Source organism: Pleurodeles waltl, unplaced genomic scaffold (genome assembly GCF_031143425.1).
Source record: "Pleurodeles waltl isolate 20211129_DDA unplaced genomic scaffold, aPleWal1.hap1.20221129 scaffold_69, whole genome shotgun sequence".
In the NCBI taxonomy this organism is placed as follows: domain Eukaryota; kingdom Metazoa; phylum Chordata; class Amphibia; order Caudata; family Salamandridae; genus Pleurodeles; species Pleurodeles waltl.
The window spans coordinates 711,746-736,076 of record NW_027150390.1 but is presented as its reverse complement, the minus strand read 5'-3'; the positions used below and the strand labels follow the sequence as shown (position 1 = coordinate 736,076).

The 24,331-nt window shown below is 46.9% G+C and overlaps 6 non-coding genes across 6 annotated transcripts; all 6 read left to right on the top strand.

The window, feature by feature from the left end:
• The first annotated feature begins 4,612 nt into the window (after positions 1–4,612).
• Positions 4,613–4,684, top strand: TRNAG-UCC (transfer RNA glycine (anticodon UCC)). Its single transcript has one exon. It is a non-coding gene; the product is annotated as a tRNA-Gly (tRNA).
• Positions 4,685–7,810: 3,126 nt separating this feature from the next.
• Positions 7,811–7,882, top strand: TRNAE-UUC (transfer RNA glutamic acid (anticodon UUC)). The gene has a single exon. It is a non-coding gene; the product is annotated as a tRNA-Glu (tRNA).
• A 1,532-nt stretch (positions 7,883–9,414) lies between these two features.
• On the top strand, positions 9,415–9,486 carry TRNAA-UGC (transfer RNA alanine (anticodon UGC)). Its single transcript has one exon. It is a non-coding gene; the product is annotated as a tRNA-Ala (tRNA).
• A 6,324-nt stretch (positions 9,487–15,810) lies between these two features.
• TRNAG-UCC (transfer RNA glycine (anticodon UCC)) lies at positions 15,811–15,882 on the top strand. Its single transcript has one exon. It is a non-coding gene; the product is annotated as a tRNA-Gly (tRNA).
• Positions 15,883–17,415: 1,533 nt separating this feature from the next.
• On the top strand, positions 17,416–17,487 carry TRNAG-UCC (transfer RNA glycine (anticodon UCC)). The gene has a single exon. It is a non-coding gene; the product is annotated as a tRNA-Gly (tRNA).
• A 3,126-nt stretch (positions 17,488–20,613) lies between these two features.
• Positions 20,614–20,685, top strand: TRNAG-UCC (transfer RNA glycine (anticodon UCC)). The gene has a single exon. It is a non-coding gene; the product is annotated as a tRNA-Gly (tRNA).
• Positions 20,686–24,331: the final 3,646 nt, after the last annotated feature.

Sequence of the window (24,331 nt, the reverse complement as noted above, 5' to 3'; positions counted from 1 at the left end):
AAGACATAGGCAGGCATCCCAAAAGCCCCGTCTTTGACTTTCTATGTCCTGAAATTTTTATATTTTACAAACAGCAGTCACCACTCACAACTGCTGGTAATAAATGGGCTGCAGGGGGGCAGGCAATGAAACGGCTAAGCCCTTCTGCCCGACCAGCCTTTAGAACTGCAGCATCTCTGCAGTAAAAAGTGTTTCAGGTCAATATCTCTCCCCTGGAAAAAATGTGCGAGACCCACCACCGATAAATGTGACAAAAGTCCCCAACATTTTCTGCATATTTGTGCTCTTACCTGAAAGCAGCGCCACCTTGTAGTCATCGCAGGCAACTGCAGCACACAACCAAATTTATCCGAGAGCAAGGTGAAAGAAACCCAAGGGAACAGCCCCTGTCTGCAGCAGGAAAGTTGGCTGCTTCGAATGGACAGAACTTCCAGTCCTAAGTCCACTCACGTCCCGAACGCTCATACCGGGCAAGCCCTCACCGGGTGCACCTCTGGCTCCCAGGTAAGGCCAAAACCTGAGCAAGGTAGCGCAGGATCACAGAGAAGGAGCGGGTGGGGGTGCTTCTGTCTTGACAAAGGCGTGACATGGCTAGTGACTGAGAGGGCCTTGACTTTCCCCTATGACTGACTGTGAGAGGGGAAGGCGAAGATTTTCTGCACCCAGCATGCCTTGTGACATTCTTAGGCAAATGAGGTGAGAGCCCTGCCAGAATAGCTCCAGCGATCCCATGCCACTCCTCTGAAGGCTCCTGATCTGCATAACCACAGCATTTTGAGCAGGAAGGAGAGTGGCCCAGCGGAAGCGTGCTGGGCCCATAACCCAGAGGTCGATGGATCGAAACCATCCTCTGCTAGCATGGATTGATTTTTTTTCTTGTGAGGACCACTCTCTCGTTTCCACGCTGCCAGAGCGGAAAACAGCAGGCTTGTGCCAGCTTTTTGTGGGAAGAGACTGCTCAACTATCGGTCTCTGCTCAAAGTCAGGGAGACAGATGGTCAGAGAATCAACCCTACACTTCAAAGGAAATGATGCACAGTTATGACCATTAACGAAAGATGGGACCCTCGCACTTCTTTCTGAGCCTGCTTGGAACGTTATTATTCCCTTTTTTTGTCCTGCTATTATCAATCTCCTGTGAATTTCGTGGAGCTGTTTTCTTTCTCTACCCTGCTGTTTTTCCCTTGCTGCCAATATATGCTTATTTCAATGATTTGAACTGCTGCTTTCCGTTTCTCCTTTTCTGCCCAGCTTTTGCATTGGTTTCAATCTCCAGTTCCTTAGCAGTTGCAAGAACTTTTTTACTGATTTTCATGTTGGTCTGTAAACCAAAAATACCTCTGATACTGGTGCAATATAGTCATTGAACTCAGGGTTGTGATGTCTAGAGTTTAAAAAAAACATATGCCATGGAGCGTTGGTGGTATAGTGGTGAGCATTGCTGCATTCCAAGCAGTTGACCAGGGTTCGATTCCCGGCCAACGCAGTGCTAATATTTATACATTAAGCAAGCTGTAGCTATTCTAACGCAATATGTTACAAAAAAGAGAAATATCTTGACCAGATTACTCAGCTATTAGATAAATAATAAACAAAGACATAGGCAGGCATCCCAAAAGCTCCGTCTGCGACTTTCTATGTCCTGAAATTTTTATATTTTACATACAGCAGTCACCACTCACAACTGCTGGTAATAAATGGGCTGCAGGGGGGCAGGCAATGAAACGTCTAAGCCCTTCTGCCCGACCAGCCTTTAGAACTGCAGCATCTCTGCAGTAAAAAGTGTTTCAGGTCAATATCTCTCCCCTGGAAAAAATGTGCGAGACCCACCACCGATAAATGTGGCAAAAGTCCCCAACATTTTCTGCATATTTGTGCTCTTACCTGAAAGCAGCGCCACCTTTTAGTCATCGCAGGCAACTGCAGCATACAACCAAATTTATCCGAGAGCAAGGTGAAAGAAACCCAAGGGAACAGCCCCTGTCTGCACCAGGAAGGTTGGCTGTTTCGAATGGACAGAACTTCCAGTCCTAAGTCCACTCACGTCCCGAACGCTCCCAAACGCTCATACCAGGCAAGCCCTCACTGGGTGCACCTCTGGCTCCCAGGTAAGGCCAAAACCTGAGCATGGTAGCGCAGGATCACAGAGAAGGAGCGGGTGGGGGTGCTTCTGTCTTGACAAAGGCGTGACATGGCTAGTGACTGAGAGGGTCTTGACTTTCCCCTATGACTGACTGTGAGAGGGGAAGGCGAAGATTTTCTGCACCCAGCATGCCTTGTGACATTCTTAGGCAAATGAGGTGAGAGCCCTGCCAGAATAGCTCCAGCGATCCCATGCCACTCCTCTGAAGGCTCCTGATCTGCATAACCACAGCATTTTGAGCAGGAAGCAGAGTGGCGCAGCGGAAGCGTGCTGGGCCCATAACCCAGAGGTCGATGGATCGAAACCATCCTCTGCTAGCATGGATTGATTTTTTTTCTTGTGAGGACCACTCTCTCGTTTCCACGCTGCCAGAGCGGAAAACAGCAGGCTTGTGCCAGCTTTTTGTGGGAAGAGACTGCTCAACTATCGGTCTCTGCTCAAAGTCAGGGAGACAGATGGTCAGAGAATCAACCCTACACTTCAAAGGAAATGATGCACAGTTATGACCATTAACGAAAGATGGGACCCTCGCACTTCTTTCTGAGCCTGCTTGGAACGTTATTATTCCCTTTTTTTGTCCTGCTATTATCAATCTCCTGTGAATTTCGTGGAGCTGTTTTCTTTCTCTACCCTGCTGTTTTTCCCTTGCTGCCAATATATGCTTATTTCAATGATTTGAACTGCTGCTTTCCCTTTCTCCTTTTCTGCGCAGCTTTTGCATTGGTTTCAATCTCCAGTTCCTTAGCAGTTGCAAGAACTTTTTTCCTGATTTTCATGTTGGTCTGTAAACCAAAAATACCTCTGATACTGGTGCAATATAGTCATTGAACTCAGGGTTGTGATGTCTAGAGTTTAAAAAAAACATATGCCACGGAGCGTTGGTGGTATAGTGGTGAGCATAGCTGCCTTCCAAGCAGTTGACCCGGGTTCGATTCCTGGCCAACGCAGTGCTAATATTTATACATTAAGCAAGCTGTAGCTATTCTAACGCAATATGTTAAAAAAAAGAGAAATATCTTGACCAGATTACTCAGCTATTAGATAAATAATAAACAAAGACATAGGCAGGCATCCCAAAAGCCCCGTCTGCGACTTTCTATGTCCTGAAATTTTTATATTTTACAAACAGCAGTCACCACTCACAACTGCTGGTAATAAATGGGCTGCAGGGGGGCAGGCAATGAAACGGCTAAGCCCTTCTGCCCGACCAGCCTTTAGAACTGCAGCATCTCTGCAGTAAAAAGTGTTTCAGGTCAATATCTCTCCCCTGGAAAAAATGTGCGAGACCCACCACCGATAAATGTGGCAAAAGTCCCCAACATTTTCTGCATATTTGTGCTCTTACCTGAAAGCAGCGCCACCTTGTAGTCATAGCAGGCAACTGCAGCATACAACCAAATTTATCCGAGAGCAAGGTGAAAGAAACCCAAGGGAACAGCCCCTGTCTGCAGCAGGAAGGTTGGCTGCTTCGAATGAACAGAACTTCCAGTCCTAAGTCCACTCACGTCCCGAACACTCATACCGGGCAAGCCCTCACTGGGTGCACCTCTGGCTCCCAGGTAAGGCCAAAACCTGAGCATGGTAGCGCAGGATCACAGAGAAGGAGCGGGTGGGGGTGCTTCTGTCTTGACAAAGGCGTGACATGGCTAGTGACTGAGAGGGCCTTGACTTTCCCCTATGACTGACTGTGAGAGGGGAAGGCGAAGAATTTCTGCACCCAGCATGCCTTGTGACATTCTTAGGCAAATGAGGTGAGAGCCCTGCCAGAATAGCTCCAGCGATCCCATGCCACTCCTCTGAAGGCTCCTGATCTGCATAACCACAGCATTTTGAACAGGAAGCAGAGTGGCGCAGCGGAAGCGTACTGGGCCCATAACCCAGAGGTCGATGGATCGAAACCATCCTCTGCTAGCATGGATTGATTTTTTTTCTTGTGAGGACCACTCTCTCGTTTCCACGCTGCCAGAGCGGAAAACAGCAGGCTTGTGCCAGCTTTTTGTGGGAAGAGACTGCTCAACTATCGGTCTCTGCTCAAAGTCAGGGAGACAGATGGTCAGAGAATCAACCCTACACTTCAAAGGAAATGATGCACAGTTATGACCATTAAAGAAAGATGGGACCCTCGCACTTCTTTCTGAGCCTGCTTGGAACGTTATTATTCCCTTTTTTTGTCCTGCTATTATCAATCTCCTGTGAATTTCGTGGAGCTGTTTTCTTTCTCTACCCTGCTGTTTTTCCCTTGCTGCCAATATATGCTTATTTCAATGATTTGAACTGCTGCTTTCCCTTTCTCCTTTTCTGCGCAGCTTTTGCATTGGTTTCAATCTCCAGTTCCTTAGCAGTTGCAAGAACTTTTTTCCTGATTTTCATGTTGGTCTGTAAACCAAAAATACCTCTGATACTGGTGCAATATAGTCATTGAACTCAGGGTTGTGATGTCTAGAGTTTAAAAAAAACATATGCCATGGAGCGTTGGTGGTATAGTGGTGAGCATAGCTGCCTTCCAAGCAGTTGACCCGGGTTTGATTCCCGGCCAACGCAGCGCTAATATTTATACATTAAGCAAGCTGTAGCTATTCTAACGCAATATGTTAAAAAAAAGAGAAATATCTTGACCAGATTACTCAGCTACTAGATAAATAATAAACAAAGACATAGGCAGGCATCCCAAAAGCCCCGTCTGCGACTTTCTATGTTCTGAAATTTTTATATTTTACAAACAGCAGTCACCACTCACAACTGCTGGTAATAAATGGGCTGCAGGGGGGCAGGCAATGAAACGGCTAAGCCCTTCTGCCCGACCAGCCTTTAGAACTGCAGCATCTCTGCAGTAAAAAGTGTTTCAGGTCAATATCTCTCCCCTGGAAAAAATGTGCGAGACCCACCACCGATAAATGTGACAAAAGTCCCCAACATTTTCTGCATATTTGTGCTCTTACCTGAAAGCAGCGCCACCTTGTAGTCATCGCAGGCAACTGCAGCACACAACCAAATTTATCCGAGAGCAAGGTGAAAGAAACCCAAGGGAACAGCCCCTGTCTGCAGCAGGAAGGTTGGCTGCTTCGAATGGACAGAACTTCCAGTCCTAAGTCCACTCACGTCCCGAACGCTCATACCGGGCAAGCCCTCACCGGGTGCACCTCTGGCTCCCAGGTAAGGCCAAAACCTGAGCAAGGTAGCGCAGGATCACAGAGAAGGAGCGGGTGGGGGTGCTTCTGTCTTGACAAAGGCGTGACATGGCTAGTGACTGAGAGGGCCTTGACTTTCCCCTATGACTGACTGTGAGAGGGGAAGGCGAAGATTTTCTGCACCCAGCATGCCTTGTGACATTCTTAGGCAAATGAGGTGAGAGCCCTGCCAGAATAGCTCCAGCGATCCCATGCCACTCCTCTGAAGGCTCCTGATCTGCATAACCACAGCATTTTGAGCAGGAAGCAGAGTGGCCCAGCGGAAGCGTGCTGGGCCCATAACCCAGAGGTCGATGAATCGAAACCATCCTCTGCTAGCATGGATTGATTTTTTTTCTTGTGAGGACCACTCTCTCGTTTCCACGCTGCCAGAGCGTAAAACAGCAGGCTTGTGCCAGCTTTTTGTGGGAAGAGACTGCTCAACTATCGGTCTCTGCTCAAAGTCAGGGAGACAGATGGTCAGAGAATCAACCCTACACTTCAAAGGAAATGATGCACAGTTATGACCATTAACGAAAGATGGGACCCTCGCACTTCTTTCTGAGCCTGCTTGGAACGTTATTATTCCCTTTTTTTGTCCTGCTATTATCAATCTCCTGTGAATTTCGTGGAGCTGTTTTCTTTCTCTACGCTGCTGTTTTTCCCTTGCTGCCAATATATGCTTATTTCAATGATTTGAACTGCTGCTTTCCGTTTCTCCTTTTCTGCCCAGCTTTTGCATTGGTTTCAATCTCCAGTTCCTTAGCAGTTGCAAGAACTTTTTTACTGATTTTCATGTTGGTCTGTAAACCAAAAATACCTCTGATACTGGTGCAATATAGTCATTGAACTCAGGGTTGTGATGTCTAGAGTTTAAAAAAAACATATGCCATGGAGCGTTGGTGGTATAGTGGTGAGCATTGCTGCATTCCAAGCAGTTGACCCGGGTTCGATTCCCGGCCAACGCAGTGCTAATATTTATACTTTAAGCAAGCTGTAGCTATTCTAACGCAATATGTTAAAAAAAAGAGAAATATCTTGACCAGATTACTCAGCTATTAGATAAATAATAAACAAAGACATAGGCAGGCATCCCAAAAGCTCCGTCTGCGACTTTCTATGTCCTGAAATTTTTATATTTTACATACAGCAGTCACCACTCACAACTGCTGGTAATAAATGGGCTGCAGGGGGGCAGGCAATGAAACGTCTAAGCCCTTCTGCCCGACCAGCCTTTAGAACTGCAGCATCTCTGCAGTAAAAAGTGTTTCAGGTCAATATCTCTCCCCTGGAAAAAATGTGCGAGACCCACCACCGATAAATGTGGCAAAAGTCCCCAACATTTTCTGCATATTTGTGCTCTTACCTGAAAGCAGCGCCACCTTTTAGTCATCGCAGGCAACTGCAGCATACAACCAAATTTATCCGAGAGCAAGGTGAAAGAAACCCAAGGGAACAGCCCCTGTCTGCACCAGGAAGGTTGGCTGCTTCGAATGGACAGAACTTCCAGTCCTAAGTCCACTCACGTCCCGAACGCTCCCAAACGCTCATACCGGGCAAGCCCTCACTGGGTGCACCTCTGGCTCCCAGGTAAGGCCAAAACCTGGGCATGGTAGCGCAGGATCACAGAGAAGGAGCGGGTGGGGGTGCTTCTGTCTTGACAAAGGCGTGACATGGCTAGTGACTGAGAGGGCCTTGACTTTCCCCTATGACTGACTGTGAGAGGGGAAGGCGAAGGTTTTCTGCACCCAGCATGCCTTGTGACATTCTAAGGCATATGAGGTGAGAGCCCTGCCAGAATAGCTCCAGCGATCCCATGCCACTACTCTAAAGGCTCCTGATCTGCATAACCACAGCATTTTGAACAGGAAGCAGAGTGGCGCAGCGGAAGCGTGCTGGGCCCATAACCCAGAGGTCGATGGATCGAAACCATCCTCTGCTAGCATGGATTGATTTTTTTTCTTGTGAGGACCACTCTCTCGTTTCCACGCTGCCAGAGCGGAAAACAGCAGGCTTGTGCCAGCTTTTTGTGGGAAGAGACTGCTCAACTATCGGTCTCTGCTCAAAGTCAGGGAGACAGATGGTCAGAGAATCAACCCTACACTTCAAAGGAAATGATGCACAGTTATGACCATTAAAGAAAGATGGGACCCTCGCACTTCTTTCTGAGCCTGCTTGGAATGTTATTATTCCCTTTTTTTGTCCTGCTATTATCAATCTCCTGTGAATTTCGTGGAGCTGTTTTCTTTCTCTACCCTGCTGTTTTTCCCTTGCTGCCAATATATGCTTATTTCAATGATTTGAACTGCTGCTTTCCCTTTCTCCTTTTCTGCGCAGCTTTTGCATTGGTTTCAATCTCCAGTTCCTTAGCAGTTGCAAGAACTTTTTTCCTGATTTTCATGTTGGTCTGTAAACCAAAAATACCTCTGATACTGGTGCAATATAGTCATTGAACTCAGGGTTGTGATGTCTATAGTTTAAAAAAAACATATGCCATGGAGCGTTGGTGGTATAGTGGTGAGCATAGCTGCCTTTCAAGCAGTTGACCCGGGTTTGATTCCCGGCCAACGCAGTGCTAATATTTATACATTAAGCAAGCTGTAGCTATTCTAACGCAAAATGTTAAAAAAAAGAGAAATATCTTGACCAGATTACTCAGCTATTAGATAAATAATAAACAAAGACATAGGCAGGCATCCCAAAAGCCCCGTCTGCGACTTTCTATGTCCTGAAATTTTTATATTTTACAAACAGCAGTCACCACTCACAACTGCTGGTAATAAATGGGCTGCAGGGGGGCAGGCAATGAAACGGCTAAGCCCTTCTGCCCGACCAGCCTTTAGAACTGCAGCATCTCTGCAGTAAAAAGTGTTTCAGGTCAATATCTCTTCCCTGGAAAAAATGTGCGAGACCCACCACCGATAAATGTGGCAAAAGTCCCCAACATTTTCTGCATATTTGTGCTCTTACCTGAAAGCAGCGCCACCTTGTAGTCATCGCAGGCAACTGCAGCATACAACCAAATTTATCCGAGAGCAAGGTGAAAGAAACCCAAGGGAACAGCCCCTGTCTGCAGCAGGAAGGTTGGCTGCTTAGAATGGACAGAACTTCCAGTCCTAAGTCCACTCACGTCCCGAACGCTCCCAAACGCTCATACCGGGCAAGCCCTCACCGGGTGCACCTCTGGCTCCCAGGTAAGGCCAAAACCTGAGCATGGTAGCGCAGGATCACAGAGAAGGAGCGGGTGGGGGTGCTTCTGTCTTGACAAAGGCGTGACATGGCTAGTGACTGAGAGGGCCTTGACTTTCCCCTATGACTGACTGTGAGAGGGGAAGGCGAAGATTTTCTGCACCCAGCATGCCTTGTGACATTCTTAGGCAAATGAGGTGAGAGCCCTGCCAGAATAGCTCCAGCGATCCCATGCCACTCCTCTGAAGGCTCCTGATCTGCATAACCACAGCATTTTGAACAGGAAGCAGAGTGGCGCAGCGGAAGCGTTCTGGGCCCATAACCCAGAGGTCGATGGATCGAAACCATCCTCTGCTAGCATGGATTGATTTTTTTTCTTGTGAGGACCACTCTCTCGTTTCCACGCTGCCAGAGCGGAAAACAGCAGGCTTGTGCCAGCTTTTTGTGGGAAGAGACTGCTCAACTATCGGTCTCTGCTCAAAGTCAGGGAGACAGATGGTCAGAGAATCAACCCTACACTTCAAAGGAAATGATGCACAGTTATGACCATTAAAGAAAGATTGGACCCTCGCACTTCTTTCTGAGCCTGCTTGGAACATTATTATTCCCTTTTTTTGTCCTGCTATTATCAATCTCCTGTGAATTTCGTGGAGCTGTTTTCTTTCTCTACCCTGCTGATTTTCCCTTGCTGCCAATATATGCTTATTTCAATGATTTGAACTGCTGCTTTCCCTTTCTCCTTTTCTGCGCAGCTTTTGCATTGGTTTCAATCTCCAGTTCCTTAGCAGTTGCAAGAACTTTTTTCCTGATTTTCATGTTGGTCTGTAAACCAAAAATACCTCTGATACTGGTGCAATATAGTCATTGAACTCAGGGTTGTGATGTCTAGAGTTTAAAAAAAACATATGCAACGGAGCGTTGGTGGTATAGTGGTGAGCATAGCTGCCTTGCAAGCAGTTGACCCGGGTTCGATTCCCGGCCAACGCAGTGCTAATATTTATACATTAAGCAAGCTGTAGCTATTCTAACGCAATATGTTAAAAAAAAGAGAAATATCTTGACCAGATTACTCAGCTATTAGATAAATAATAAACAAAGACATAGGCAGGCATCCTAAAAGCCCCGTCTGCGACTTTCTATGTCCTGAAATTTTTATATTTTACAAACAGCAGTCACCACTCACAACTGCTGGTAATAAATGGGCTGCAGGGGGGCAGGCAATAAAACGGCTAAGCCCTTCTGCCCGACCAGCCTTTAGAACTGCAGCATCTCTGCAGTAAAAAGTGTTTCAGGTCAATATCTCTCCCCTGGAAAAAATGTGCGAGACCCACCACCGATAAATGTGGCAAAAGTCCCCAACATTTTCTGCATATTTGTGCTCTTACCTGAAAGCAGCACCACCTTGTAGTCATCACAGGCAACTGCAGCATACAACCAAATTTATCCGAGAGCAAGGTGAAAGAAACCCAAGGGAACAGTCCCTGTCTGCAGCAGGAAGGTTGGCTGCTTCGAATGGACAGAACTTCCAGTCCTAAGTCCACTCACGTCCCAAACGCTCATACCAGGCAAGCCCTCACCGGGTGCACCTCTGGCTCCCAGGTAAGGCCAAAACCTGAGCATGGTAGCGCAGGATCACAGAGAAGGAGCGGGTGGGGGTGCTTCTGTCTTGACAAAGGCGTGACATGGCTAGTGACTGAGAGGGCCTTGACTTTCCCCTATGACTGACTGTGAGAGGGGAAGGCGAAGATTTTCTGCACCCAGCATGCCTTGTGACATTCTTAGGCAAATGAGGTGAGAGCCCTGCCAGAATAGCTCCAGCGATCCCATGCCACTCCTCTGAAGGCTCCTGATCTGCATAACCACAACATCTTGAGCAGGAAGCAGAGTGGCGCAGCGGAAGCGTGCTGGGCCCATAACCCAGAGGTCGATGGATCGAAACCATCCTCTGCTAGCATGGATTGATTTTTTTTCTTGTGAGGACCACTCTCTCGTTTCCACGCTGCCAGAGCGGAAAACAGCAGGCTTGTGCCAGCTTTTTGTGGGAAGAGACTGCTCAACTATCGGTCTCTGCTCAAAGTCAGGGAGACAGATGGTCAGAGAATCAACCCTACACTTCAAAGGAAATGATGCACAGTTATGACCATTAACGAAAGATGGGACCCTCGCACTTCTTTCTGAGCCTGCTTGGAACGTTATTATTCCCTTTTTTTGTCCTGCTATTATCAATCTCCTGTGAATTTCGTGGAGCTGTTTTCTTTCTCTACCCTGCTGTTTTTCCCTTGCTGCCAATATATGCTTATTTCAATGATTTGAACTGCTGCTTTCCCTTTCTCCTTTTCTGCGCAGCTTTTGCATTGGTTTCAATCTCCAGTTCCTTAGCAGTTGCAAGAACTTTTTTCCTGATTTTCATGTTGGTCTGTAAACCAAAAATACCTCTGATACTGGTGCAATATAGTCATTGAACTCAGGGTTGTGATGTCTAGAGTTTAAAAAAAACATATGCCACGGAGCGTTGGTGGTATAGTGGTGAGCATAGCTGCCTTCCAAGCAGTTGACCCGGGTTCGATTCCTGGCCAACGCAGTGCTAATATTTATACATTAAGCAAGCTGTAGCTATTCTAACGCCATATGTTAAAAAAAAGAGAAATATCTTGACCAGATTACTCAGCTATTAGATAAATAATAAACAAAGACATAGGCAGGCATCCTAAAAGCCCCGTCTGCGACTTTCTATGTCCTGAAATTTTTATATTTTACAAACAGCAGTCACCACTCACAACTGCTGGTAATAAATGGGCTGCAGGGGGGCAGGCAATGAAACGGCTAAGCCCTTCTGCCCGACCAGCCTTTAGAACTGCAGCATCTCTGCAGTAAAAAGTGTTTCAGGTCAATATCTCTCCCCTGGAAAAAATGTGCGAGACCCACCACCGATAAATGTGGCAAAAGTCCCCAACATTTTCTGCATATTTGTGCTCTTACCTGAAAGCAGCGCCACCTTGTAGTCATCGCAGGAAACTGCAGCATACAACCAAATTTATCCGAGAGCAAGGTGAAAGAAACCCAAGGGAACAGCCCCTGTCTGCAGCAGGAAGGTTGGCTGCTTCGAATGGACAGAACTTCCAGTCCTAAGTCCACTCACGTCCCGAACGCTCCCAAACGCTCATACCGGGCAAGCCCTCACTGGGTGCACCTCTGGCTCCCAGGTAAGGCCAAAACCTGGGCATGGTAGCGCAGGATCACAGAGAAGGAGCGGGTGGGGGTGCTTCTGTCTTGACAAAGGCGTGACATGGCTAGTGACTGAGAGGGCCTTGACTTTCCCCTATGACTGACTGTGAGAGGGGAAGGCGAAGATTTTCTGCACCCAGCATGCCTTGTGACATTCTTAGGCAAATGAGGTGAGAGCCCTGCCAGAATAGCTCCAGCGATCCCATGCCACTCCTCTGAAGGCTCCTGATCTGCATAACCACAGCATTTTGAGCAGGAAGCAGAGTGGCGCAGTGGAAGCGTGCTGGGCCCATAACCCAGAGGTCGATGGATCGAAACCATCCTCTGCTAGCATGGATTGATTTTTTTTCTTGTGAGGACCACTCTCTCGTTTCCACCCTGCCAGAGCGGAAAACAGCAGGCTTGTGCCAGCTTTTTGTGGGAAGAGACTGCTCAACTATCGGTCTCTGCTCAAAGTCAGGGAGACAGATGGTCAGAGAATCAATTCTACACTTCAAAGGAAATGATGCACAGTTATGACCATTAACGAAAGATGGGACCCTCGCACTTCTTTCTGAGCCTGCTTGGAACGTTATTATTCCCTTTTTTTGTCCTGCTATTATCAATCTCCTGTGAATTTCGTGGAGCTGTTTTCTTTCTCTACCCTGCTGTTTTTCCCTTGCTGCCAATATATGCTTATTTCAATGATTTGAACTGCTGCTTTCCCTTTCTCCTTTTCTGCGCAGCTTTTGCATTGGTTTCAATCTCCAGTTCCTTAGCAGTTGCAAGAACTTTTTTCCTGATTTTCATGTTGGTCTGTAAACCAAAAATACCTCTGATACTGGTGCAATATAGTCATTGAACTCAGGGTTGTGATGTCTAGAGTTTAAAAAAAACATATGCCACGGAGCGTTGGTGGTATAGTGGTGAGCATAGCTGCCTTCCAAGCAGTTGACCCGGGTTCGATTCCTGGCCAACGCAGTGCTAATATTTATACATTAAGCAAGCTGTAGCTATTCTAACGCAATATGTTAAAAAAAAGAGAAATATCTTGACCAGATTACTCAGCTATTAGATAAATAATAAACAAAGACATAGGCAGGCATCCTAAAAGCCCCGTCTGCGACTTTCTATGTCCTGAAATTTTTATATTTTACAAACAGCAGTCACCACTCACAACTGCTGGTAATAAATGGGCTGCAGGGGGGCAGGCAATGAAACGGCTAAGCCCTTCTGCCCGACCAGCCTTTAGAACTGCAGCATCTCTGCAGTAAAAAGTGTTTCAGGTCAATATCTCTCCCCTGGAAAAAATGTGCGAGACCCACCACCGATAAATGTGGCAAAAGTCCCCAACATTTTCTGCATATTTGTGCTCTTACCTGAAAGCAGCGCCACCTTGTAGTCATCGCAGGCAACTGCAGCATACAACCAAATTTATCCGAGAGCAAGGTGAAAGAAACCCAAGGGAACAGCCCCTGTCTGCAGCAGGAAGGTTGGCTGCTTCGAATGGACAGAACTTCCAGTCCTAAGTCCACTCACGTCCCGAACGCTCATACCTGGCAAGCCCTCACCGGGTGCACCTCTGGCTCCCAGGTAAGGCCAAAACCTGAGCAAGGTAGCGCAGGATCACAGAGAAGGAGCGGGTGGGGGTGCTTCTGTCTTGACAAAGGCGTGACATGGCTAGTGACTGAGAGGGCCTTGACTTTCCCCTATGACTGACTGTGAGAGGGGAAGGCGAAGATTTTCTGCACCCAGCATGCCTTGTGACATTCTTAGGCAAATGAGGTGAGAGCCCTGCCAGAATAGCTCCAGCGATCCCATGCCACTCCTCTGAAGGCTCCTGATCTGCATAACCACAGCATTTTGAGCAGGAAGCAGAGTGGCCCAGCGGAAGCGTGCTGGGCCCATAACCCAGAGGTCGATGGATCGAAACCATCCTCTGCTAGCATGGATTGATTTTTTTTCTTGTGAGGACCACTCTCTCGTTTCCACGCTGCCAGAGCGGAAAACAGCAGGCTTGTGCCAGCTTTTTGTGGGAAGAGACTGCTCAACTATCGGTCTCTGCTCAAAGTCAGGGAGACAGATGGTCAGAGAATCAACCTTACACTTCAAAGGAAATGATGCACAGTTATGACCATTAACGAAAGATGGGACCCTCGCACTTCTTTCTGAGCCTGCTTGGAACGTTATTATTCCCTTTTTTTGTCCTGCTATTATCAATCTCCTGTGAATTTCGTGGAGCTGTTTTCTTTCTCTACCCTGCTGTTTTTCCCTTGCTGCCAATATATGCTTATTTCAATGATTTGAACTGCTGCTTTCCGTTTCTCCTTTTCTGCCCAGCTTTTGCATTGGTTTAAATCTCCAGTTCCTTAGCAGTTGCAAGAACTTTTTTACTGATTTTCATGTTGGTCTGTAAACCAAAAATACCTCTGATACTGGTGCAATATAGTCATTGAACTCAGGGTTGTGATGTCTAGAGTTTAAAAAAAACATATGCCATGGAGCGTTGGTGGTATAGTGGTGAGCATTGCTGCATTCCAAGCAGTTGACCCGGGTTCGATTCCCAGCCAACGCAGTGCTAATATTTATACATTAAGCAAGCTGTAGCTATTCTAATGCAATATGTTAAAAAAAAGAGAAATATCTTGACCAGATTACTCAGCTATTAGATAAATAATAAACAAAGACATAGGCAGGCATCCCAAAAGCTCCGTCTGCGACTTTCTATGTCCTGAAATTTTTATATTTTACATACAGCAGTCACCACTCACAACTGCTGGTAATAAATGGGCTGCAGGGGGGCAGGCAATGAAACGTCTAAGCCCTTCTGCCCGACCAGCCTTTAGAACTGCAGCATCTCTGCAGTAAAAAGTGTTTCAGGTCAATATCTCTCCCCTGGAAAAAATGTGCGAGACCCACCACCGATAAATGTGGCAAAAGTCCCCAACATTTTCTGCATATTTGTGCTCTTACCTGAAAGCAGCGCCACCTTTTAGTCATCGCAGGCAACTGCAGCATACAACCAAATTTATTCGAGAGCAAGGTGAAAGAAACCCAAGGGAACAGCCCCTGTCTGCACCAGGAAGGTTGGCTGCTTCGAATGGACAGAACTTCCAGTCCTAAGTCCACTCACGTCCCGAACGCTCCCAAACGCTCATACCGGGCAAGCCCTCACTGGGTGCACCTCTGGCTCCCAGGTAAGGCCAAAACCTGGGCATGGTAGCGCAGGATCACAGAGAAGGAGCGGGTGGGGGTGCTTCTGTCTTGACAAAGGCGTGACATGGCTAGTGACTGAGAGGGCCTTGACTTTCCCCTATGACTGACTGTGAGAGGGGAAGGCGAAGATTTTCTGCACCCAGCATGCCTTGTGACATTCTTAGGCAAATGAGGTGAGAGCCCTGCCAGAATAGCTCCAGCGATCCCATGCCACTCCTCTGAAGGCTCCTGATCTGCATAACCACAGCATTTTGAGCAGGAAGCAGAGTGGCGCAGCGGAAGCGTGCTGGGCCCATAACCCAGAGGTCGATGGATCGAAACCATCCTCTGCTAGCATGGATTGATTTTTTTTCTTGTGAGGACCACTCTCTCGTTTCCACCCTGCCAGAGCGGAAAACAGCAGGCTTGTGCCAGCTTTTTGTGGGAAGAGACTGCTCAACTATCGGTCTCTGCTCAAAGTCAGGGAGACAGATGGTCAGAGAATCAATTCTACACTTCAAAGGAAATGATGCACAGTTATGACCATTAACGAAAGATGGGACCCTCGCACTTCTTTCTGAGCCTGCTTGGAACGTTATTATTCCCTTTTTTTGTCCTGCTATTATCAATCTCCTGTGAATTTCGTGGAGCTGTTTTCTTTCTCTACCCTGCTGTTTTTCCCTTGCTGCCAATATATGCTTATTTCAATGATTTGAACTGCTGCTTTCCGTTTCTCCTTTTCTGCGCAGCTTTTGCATTGGTTTCAATCTCCAGTTCCTTAGCAGTTGCAAGAACTTTTTTACTGATTTTCATGTTGGTCTGTAAACCAAAAATACTTCTGATACTGGTGCAATATAGTCATTGAACTCAGGGTTGTGATGTCTAGAGTTTAAAAAAAACATATGCCATGGAGTGTTGGTGGTATAGTGGTGAGCATAGCTGCCTTCCAAGCAGTTGACCCGGGTTCGATTCCCGGCCAACGCAGTGCTAATATTTATACATTAAGCAAGCTGTAGCTATTCTAACGCAATATGTTAAAAAAAAAGAGAAATATCTTGACCAGATTACTCAGCTATTAGAAAAATAATAAACAAAGACATAGGCAGGCATCCCAAAAGCTCCGTCTGCGACTTTCTATGTCCTGAAATTTTTATATTTTACATACAGCAGTCACCACTCACAACTGCTGGTAATAAATGGGCTGCAGGGGGGCAGGCAATGAAACGTCTAAGCCCTTCTGCCCGACCAGCCTTTAGAACTGCAGCATCTCTGCAGTAAAAAGTGTTTCAGGTCAATATCTCTCCCCTGGAAAAAATGTGCGAGACCCACCACTGATAAATGTGGCAAAAGTCCCCAACATTTTCTGCATATTTGTGCTCTTACCTGAAAGCAGCGCCACCTTTTAGTCATCGCAGGCAACTGCAGCATACAACCAAATTTATCCGAGAGCAAGGTGAAAGAAACCCAAGGGAACAGCCCCTGTCTGCACCAGGAAGGTTGGCTGCTTCGAATGGACAGAACTTCCAGTCCTAAGTCCACTCACGTCCCGAACGCTCCCAAACGCTCATACCGGGCAAGCCCTCACTGGGTGCACCTCTGGCTCCCAGGTAAGGCCAAAACCTGAGCATGGTAGCGCAGGATCACAGAGAAGGAGCGGGTGGGGGTGCTTCTGTCTTGACAAAGGCGTGACATGGCTAGTGACTGAGAGGGCCTTGACTTTCCCCTATGACTGACTGTGAGAGGGGAAAGCGAAGATTTTCTGCACCCAGCATGCCTTGTGACATTCTTAGGCAAATGAGGTGAGAGCCCTGCCAGAATAGCTCCAGCGATCCCATGCCACTCCTCTGAAGGCTCCTGATCTGCATAACCACAGCATTTTGAACAGGAAGCAGAGTGGCGCAGCGGAAGCGTGCTGGGCCCATAACCCAGAGGTCGATGGATCGAAACCATCCTCTGCTAGCATGGATTGATTTTTTTTCTTGTGAGGACCACTCTCTCGTTTCCACGCTGCCAGAGCGGAAAACAGCAGGCTTGTGCCAGCTTTTTGTGGGAAGAGACTGCTCAACTATCGGTCTCTGCTCAAAGTCAGTGAGACAGATGGTCAGAGAATCAACCCTACACTTCAAAGGAAATGATGCACAGTTATGACCATTAAAGAAAGATGGGACCCTCACACTTCTTTCTGAGCCTGCTTGGAACGTTATTATTCCCTTTTTTTGTCCTGCTATTATCAATCTCCTGTGAATTTCGTGGAGCTGTTTTCTTTCTCTACCCTGCTGTTTTTCCCTTGCTGCCAATATATGCTTATTTCAATGATTTGAACTGCTGCTTTCCCTTTCTCCTTTTCTGCGCAGCTTTTGCATTGGTTTCAATCTCCAGTTCCTTAGCAGTTGCAAGAACTTTTTTCCTGATTTTCATGTTGGTCTGTAAACCAAAAATACCTCTGATACTGGTGCAATATAGTCATTGAACTCAGGGTTGTGATGTCTAGAGTTTAAAAAAAACATATGCCATGGAGCGTTGGTGGTATAGTGGTGAGCATAGCTGCCTTCCAAGCAGTTGACCCGGGTTTGATTCCCGGCCAACGCAGTGCTAATATTTATACATTAAGCAAGCTGTAGCTATTCTAACGCAATATGTTAAAAAAAAGAGAAATATCTTGACCAGATTACTCAGCTATTAGATAAATAATAAACAAAGATATAGGCAGGCATCCCAAAAGCCCCGTCTGCGACTTTCTATGTCCTGAAATTTTTATATTTTACAAACAGCAGTCACCACTCACAACTGCTGGTAATAAATGGGCTGCAGGGGGGCAGGCAATGAAACGGCTAAGCCCTTCTGCCCGACCAGTGTTTAGAACTGCAGCATCTCTGCAGTAAAAAGTGTTTCAGGTCAATATCTCTCCCCTGGAAAAAATGTGCGAGACCCACCACCGATAAATGTGGCAAAAGTCCCCAACATTTTCTGCATATTTGTGCTCTTACCTGAAAGCAGCGCCACCTTGTAGTCATCGCAGGCAACTGCAGCATACAACCAAATTTATCCGAGAGCAAGGTGAAAGAAACCCAAGGGAACAGCCCCTGTCTGCAGCAGGAAGGTTGGCTGCTTCAAATGGACAGAACTTCCAGTCCTAAGTCCACTCACGTCCCGAACGCTCCCAAACGCTCATACCGGGCAAGCACTCACCGGGTGCACCTCTGGCTCCCAGGTAAGGCCAAAACCTGAGCATGGTAGCGCAGGATCACAGAGAAGGAGCGGGTGGGGGTGCTTCTGTCTTGACAAAGGCGTGACATGGCTAGTGACTGAGAGGGCCTTGACTTTCCCCTATGACTGACTGTGAGAGGGGAAGGCGAAGATTTTCTGCACCCAGCATGCCTTGTGACATTCTTAGGCAAATGAGGTGAGAGCCCTGCCAGAATAGCTCCAGCGATCCCATGCCACTCCTCTGAAGGCTCCTGATCTGCATAACCACAGCATCTTGAGCAGGAAGCAGAGTGGCGTAGCGGAAGCGTGCTGGGCCCATAACCCAGAGGTCGATGGATCGAAACCATCCTCTGCTAGCATGGATTGATTTTTTTTCTTGTGAGGACCACTCTCTCGTTTCCACGCTGCCAGAGCGGAAAACAGCAGGCTTGTGCCAGCTTTTTGTGGGAAGAGACTGCTCAACTATCGGTCTCTGCTCAAAGTCAGGGAGACAGATGGTCAGAGAATCAACCCTACACTTCAAAGGAAATGATGCACAGTTATGACCATTAAAGAAAGATGGGACCCTCGCACTTCTTTCTGAGCCTGCTTGGAACGTTATTATTCCCTTTTTTTGTCCTGCTATTATCAATCTCCTGTGAATTTCGTGGAGCTGTTTTCTTTCTCTACCCTGCTGTTTTTCCCTTGCTGCCAATATATGCTTATTTCAATGATTTGAACTGCTGCTTTCCCTTTCTCCTTTTCTGCGCAGCTTTTGCATTGGTTTCAATCTCCAGTTCCTTAGCAGTTGCAAGAACTTTTTTCCTGATTTTCATGTTGGTCTGTAAACCAAAAATACCTCTGATACTGGTGCAATATAGTCATTGAACTCAGGGTTGTGATGTCTAGAGTTTAAAAAAAACATATGCCACGGAGCGTTGGTGGTATAGTGGTGAGCATAGCTGCCTTCCAAGCAGTTGACCCGGGTTCGATTCCTGGCCAACGCAGTGCTAATATTTATACATTAAGCAAGCTGTAGCTATTCTAACGCAATATGTTAAAAAAAAGAGAAATATCTTGACCAGATTACTCAGCTATTAGATAAATAATAAACAAAGACATAGGCAGGCATCCTAAAAGCCCCGTCTGCGACTTTCTATGTCCTGAAATTTTTATATTTTACAAACAGCAGTCACCACTCACAACTGCTGGTAATAAATGGGCTGCAGGGGGGCAGGCAATGAAACGGCTAAGCCCTTCTGCCCGACCAGCCTTTAGAACTGCAGCATCTCTGCAGTAAAAAGTGTTTCAGGTCAATATCTCTCCCCTGGAAAAAATGTGCGAGACCCACCACCGATAAATGTGGCAAAAGTCCCCAACATTTTCTGCATATTTGTGCTCTTACCTGAAAGCAGCGCCACCTTGTAGTCATCGCAGGCAACTGCAGCATACAACCAAATTTATCCAAGAGCAAGGTGAAAGAAACCCAAGGGAGCAGCCCCTGTCTGCAGCAGGAAGGTTGGCTGCTTCGAATGGACAGAACTTCCAGTCCTAAGTCCACTCACGTCCCGAACGCTCATACCGGGCAAGCCCTCACCGGGTGCACCTCTGGCTCCCAGGTAAGGCCAAAACCTGAGCATGGTAGCGCAGGATCACAGAGAAGGAGCGGGTGGGGGTGCTTCTGTCTTGACAAAGGCGTGACATGGCTAGTGACTGAGAGGGCCTTGACTTTCCCCTATGACTGACTGTGAGAGGGGAAGGCGAAGATTTTCTGCACCCAGCATGCCTTGTGACATTCTTAGGCAAATGAGGTGAGAGCCCTGCCAGAATAGCTCCAGCGATCCCATGCCACTCCTCTGAAGGCTCCTGATCTGCATAACCACAGCATTTTGAGCAGGAAGCAGAGTGGCGCAGCGGAAGCGTGCTGGGCCCATAACCCAGAGGTCGATGGATCAAAACCATCCTCTGCTAGCATGGATTGATTTTTTTTCTTGTGAGGACCACTCTCTCGTTTCCACCCTGCCAGAGCGGAAAACAGCAGGCTTGTGCCAGCTTTTTGTGGGAAGAGACTGCTCAACTATCGGTCTCTGCTCAAAGTCAGGGAGACAGATGGTCAGAGAATCAACCCTACACTTCAAAGGAAATGATGCACAGTTATGACCATTAACGAAAGATGGGACCCTCGCACTTCTTTCTGAGCCTGCTTGGAACGTTATTATTCCCTTTTTTTGTCCTGCTATTATCAATCTCCTGTGAATTTCGTGGAGCTGTTTTCTTTCTCTACCCTGCTGTTTTTCCCTTGCTGCCAATATATGCTTATTTCAATGATTTGAACTGCTTCTTTCCGTTTCTCCTTTTCTACGCAGCTTTTGCATTGGTTTCAATCTCCAGTTCCTTAGCAGTTGCAAGAACTTTTTTACTGATTTTCATGTTGGTCTGTAAACCAAAAATACTTCTGATACTGGTGCAATATAGTCATTGAACTCAGGGTTGTGATGTCTAGAGTTTAAAAAAAACATATGCCATGGAGTGTTGGTGGTATAGTGGTGAGCATAGCTGCCTTCCAAGCAGTTGACCCGGGTTCGATTCCCGGCCAACGCAGTGCTAATATTTATACATTAAGCAAGCTGTAGCTATTCTAACGCAATATGTTAAAAAAAAGAGAAATATCTTGACCAGATTACTCAGCTATTAGATAAATAATAAACAAAGACATAGGCAGGCATCCCAAAAGCTCCGTTTGCGACTTTCTATGTCCTGAAATTTTTATATTTTACATACAGCAGTCCCCACTCACAACTGCTGGTAATAAATGGGCTGCAGGGGGGCAGGCAATGAAACGTCTAAGCCCTTCTGCCCGACCAGCCTTTAGAACTGCAGCATCTCTGCAGTAAAAAGTGTTTCAGGTCAATATCTCTCCCCTGGAAAAAATGTGCGAGACCCACCACCGATAAATGTGGCAAAAGTCCCCAACATTTTCTGCATATTTGTGCTCTTACCTGAAAGCAGCGCCACCTTTTAGTCATCGCAGGCAACTGCAGCATACAACCAAATTTATCCGAGAGCAAGGTGAAAGAAACCCAAGGGAACAGCCCCTGTATGCAGCAGGAAGGTTGGCTGCTTCGAATGGACAGAACTTCCAGTCCTAAGTCCACTCACGTCCCGAACGCTCCCAAACGCTCATACCGGGCAAGCCCTCACTGGGTGCACCTCTGGCTCCCAGGTAAGGCCAAAACCTGAGCATGGTAGCGCAGGATCACAGAGAAGGAGCGGGTGGGGGTGCTTCTGTCTTGACAAAGGCGTGACATGGCTAGTGACTGAGAGGGCCTTGACTTTCCCCTATGACTGACTGTGAGAGGGGAAAGCGAAGATTTTCTGCACCCAGCATGCCTTGTGACATTCTTAGGCAAATGAGGTGAGAGCCCTGCCAGAATAGCTCCAGCGATCCCATACCACTCCTCTGAAGGCTCCTGATCTGCATAACCACAGCATTTTGAACAGGAAGCAGAGTGGCGCAGCGGAAGCGTGCTGGGCCCATAACCCAGAGGTCGATGGATCGAAACCATCCTCTGCTAGCATGGATTGATTTTTTTTCTTGTGAGGACCACTCTCTCGTTTCCACGCTGCCAGAGCGGAAAACAGCAGGCTTGTGCCAGCTTTTTGTGGGAAGAGACTGCTCAACTATCGGTCTCTGCTCAAAGTCAGGGAGACAGATGGTCAGAGAATCAACCCTACACTTCAAAGGAAATGATGCACAGTTATGACCATTAAAGAAAGATGGGACCCTCACACTTCTTTCTGAGCCTGCTTGGAACGTTATTATTCCCTTTTTTTGTCCTGCTATTATCAATCTCCTGTGAATTTCGTGGAGCTGTTTTCTTTCTCTACCCTGCTGTTTTTCCCTTGCTGCCAATATATGCTTATTTCAATGATTTGAACTGCTGCTTTCCCTTTCTCCTTTTCTGCGCAGCTTTTGCATTGGTTTCAATCTCCAGTTCCTTAGCAGTTGCAAGAACTTTTTTCCTGATTTTCATGTTGGTCTGTAAACCAAAAATACCTCTGATACTGGTGCAATATAGTCATTGAACTCAGGGTTGTGATGTCTAGAGTTTAAAAAAAACATATGCCATGGAGCGTTGGTGGTATAGTGGTGAGCATAGCTGCCTTCCAAGCAGTTGACCCGCGTTTGATTCCCAGCCAACGCAGTGCTAATATTTATACATTAAGCAAGCTGTAGCTATTCTAACGCAATATGTTAAAAAAAAGAGAAATATCTTGACCAGATTACTCAGCTATTAGATAAATAATAAACAAAGATATAGGCAGGCATCCCAAAAGCCCCGTCTGCGACTTTCTATGTCCTGAAATTTTTATATTTTACAAACAGCAGTCACCACTCACAACTGCTGGTAATAAATGGGCTGCAGGGGGGCAGGCAATGAAACGGCTAAGCCCTTCTGCCCGAACAGTGTTTAGAACTGCAGCATCTCTGCAGTAAAAAGTGTTTCAGGTCAATATCTCTCCCCTGGAAACAATGTGCGAGACCCACCACCGATAAATGTGGCAAAAGTCCCCAACATTTTCTGCATATTTGTGCTCTTACCTGAAAGCAGCGCCACCTTGTAGTCATCGCAGGCAACTGCAGCATACAACCAAATTTATCCGAGAGCAAGGTGAAAGAAACCCAAGGGAACAGCCCCTGTCTGCAGCAGGAAGGTTGGCTGCTTCGAATGGACAGAACTTCCAGTCCTAAGTCCACTCACGTCCCGAACGCTCACAAACGCTCATACCGGGCAAGCCCTCACCGGGTGCACCTCTGGCTCCCAGGTAAGGCCAAAACCTGAGCATGGTAGCGCAGGATCACAGAGAAGGAGCGGGTGGGGGTGCTTCTGTCTTGACAAAGGCGTGACATGGCTAGTGACTGAGAGGGCCTTGACTTTCCCCTATGACTGACTGTGAGAGGGGAAGGCGAAGATTTTCTGCACCCAGCATGCCTTGTGACATTCTTAGGCAAATGAGGTGAGAGCCCTGCCAGAATAGCTCCAGCGATCCCATGCCACTCCTCTGAAGGCTCCTGATCTGCATAACCACAGCATCTTGAGCAGGAAGCAGAGTGGCGCAGCGGAAGCGTGCTGGGCCCATAACCCAGAGGTCGATGGATCGAAACCATCCTCTGCTAGCATGGATTCATTTTTTTTCTTGTGAGGACCACTCTCTCGTTTCCACGCTGCCAGAGCGGAAAACAGCAGGCTTGTGCCAGCTTTTTGTGGGAAGAGACTGCTCAACTATCGGTCTCTGCTCAAAGTCAGGGAGACAGATGGTCAGAGAATCAACCCTACACTTCAAAGGAAATGATGCACAGTTATGACCATTAAAGAAAGATGGGACCCTCGCACTTCTTTCTGAGCCTGCTTGGAACGTTATTATTCCCTTTTTTTGTCCTGCTATTATCAATCTCCTGTGAATTTCGTGGAGCTGTTTTCTTTCTCTACCCTGCTGTTTTTCCCTTGCTGCCAATATATGCTTATTTCAATGATTTGAACTGCTGCTTTCCCTTTCTCCTTTTCTGCGCAGCTTTTGCATTGGTTTCAATCTCCAGTTCCTTAGCAGTTGCAAGAACTTTTTTCCTGATTTTCATGTTGGTCTGTAAACCAAAAATACCTCTGATACTGGTGCAATATAGTCATTGAACTCAGGATTGTGATGTCTAGAGTTTAAAAAAAACATATGCCATGGAGCGTTGGTGGTATAGTGGTGAGCATAGCTGCCTTCCAAGCAGTTGACCCGGGTTCGATTCCTGGCCAACGCAGTGCTAATATTTATACATTAAGCAAGCTGTAGCTATTCTAACGCAATATGTTAAAAAAAAGAGAAATATCTTGACCAGATTACTCAGCTATTAGATAAATAATAAACAAAGACATAGGCAGGCATCCTAAAAGCCCCGTCTGCGACTTTCTATGTCCTGAAATGTTTATATTTTACAAACAGCAGTCACCACTCACAACTGCTGGTAATAAATGGGCTGCAGGGGGGCAGGCAATGAAACGGCTAAGCCCTTCTGCCCGACCAGCCTTTAGAACTGCAGCATCTCTGCAGTAAAAAGTGTTTCAGGTCAATATCTCTCCCCTGGAAAAAATGTGCGAGACCCACCACCGATAAATGTGGCAAAAGTCCCCAACATTTTCTGCATATTTGTGCTCTTACCTGAAAGCAGCGCCACCTTGTAGTCATCGCAGGCAACTGC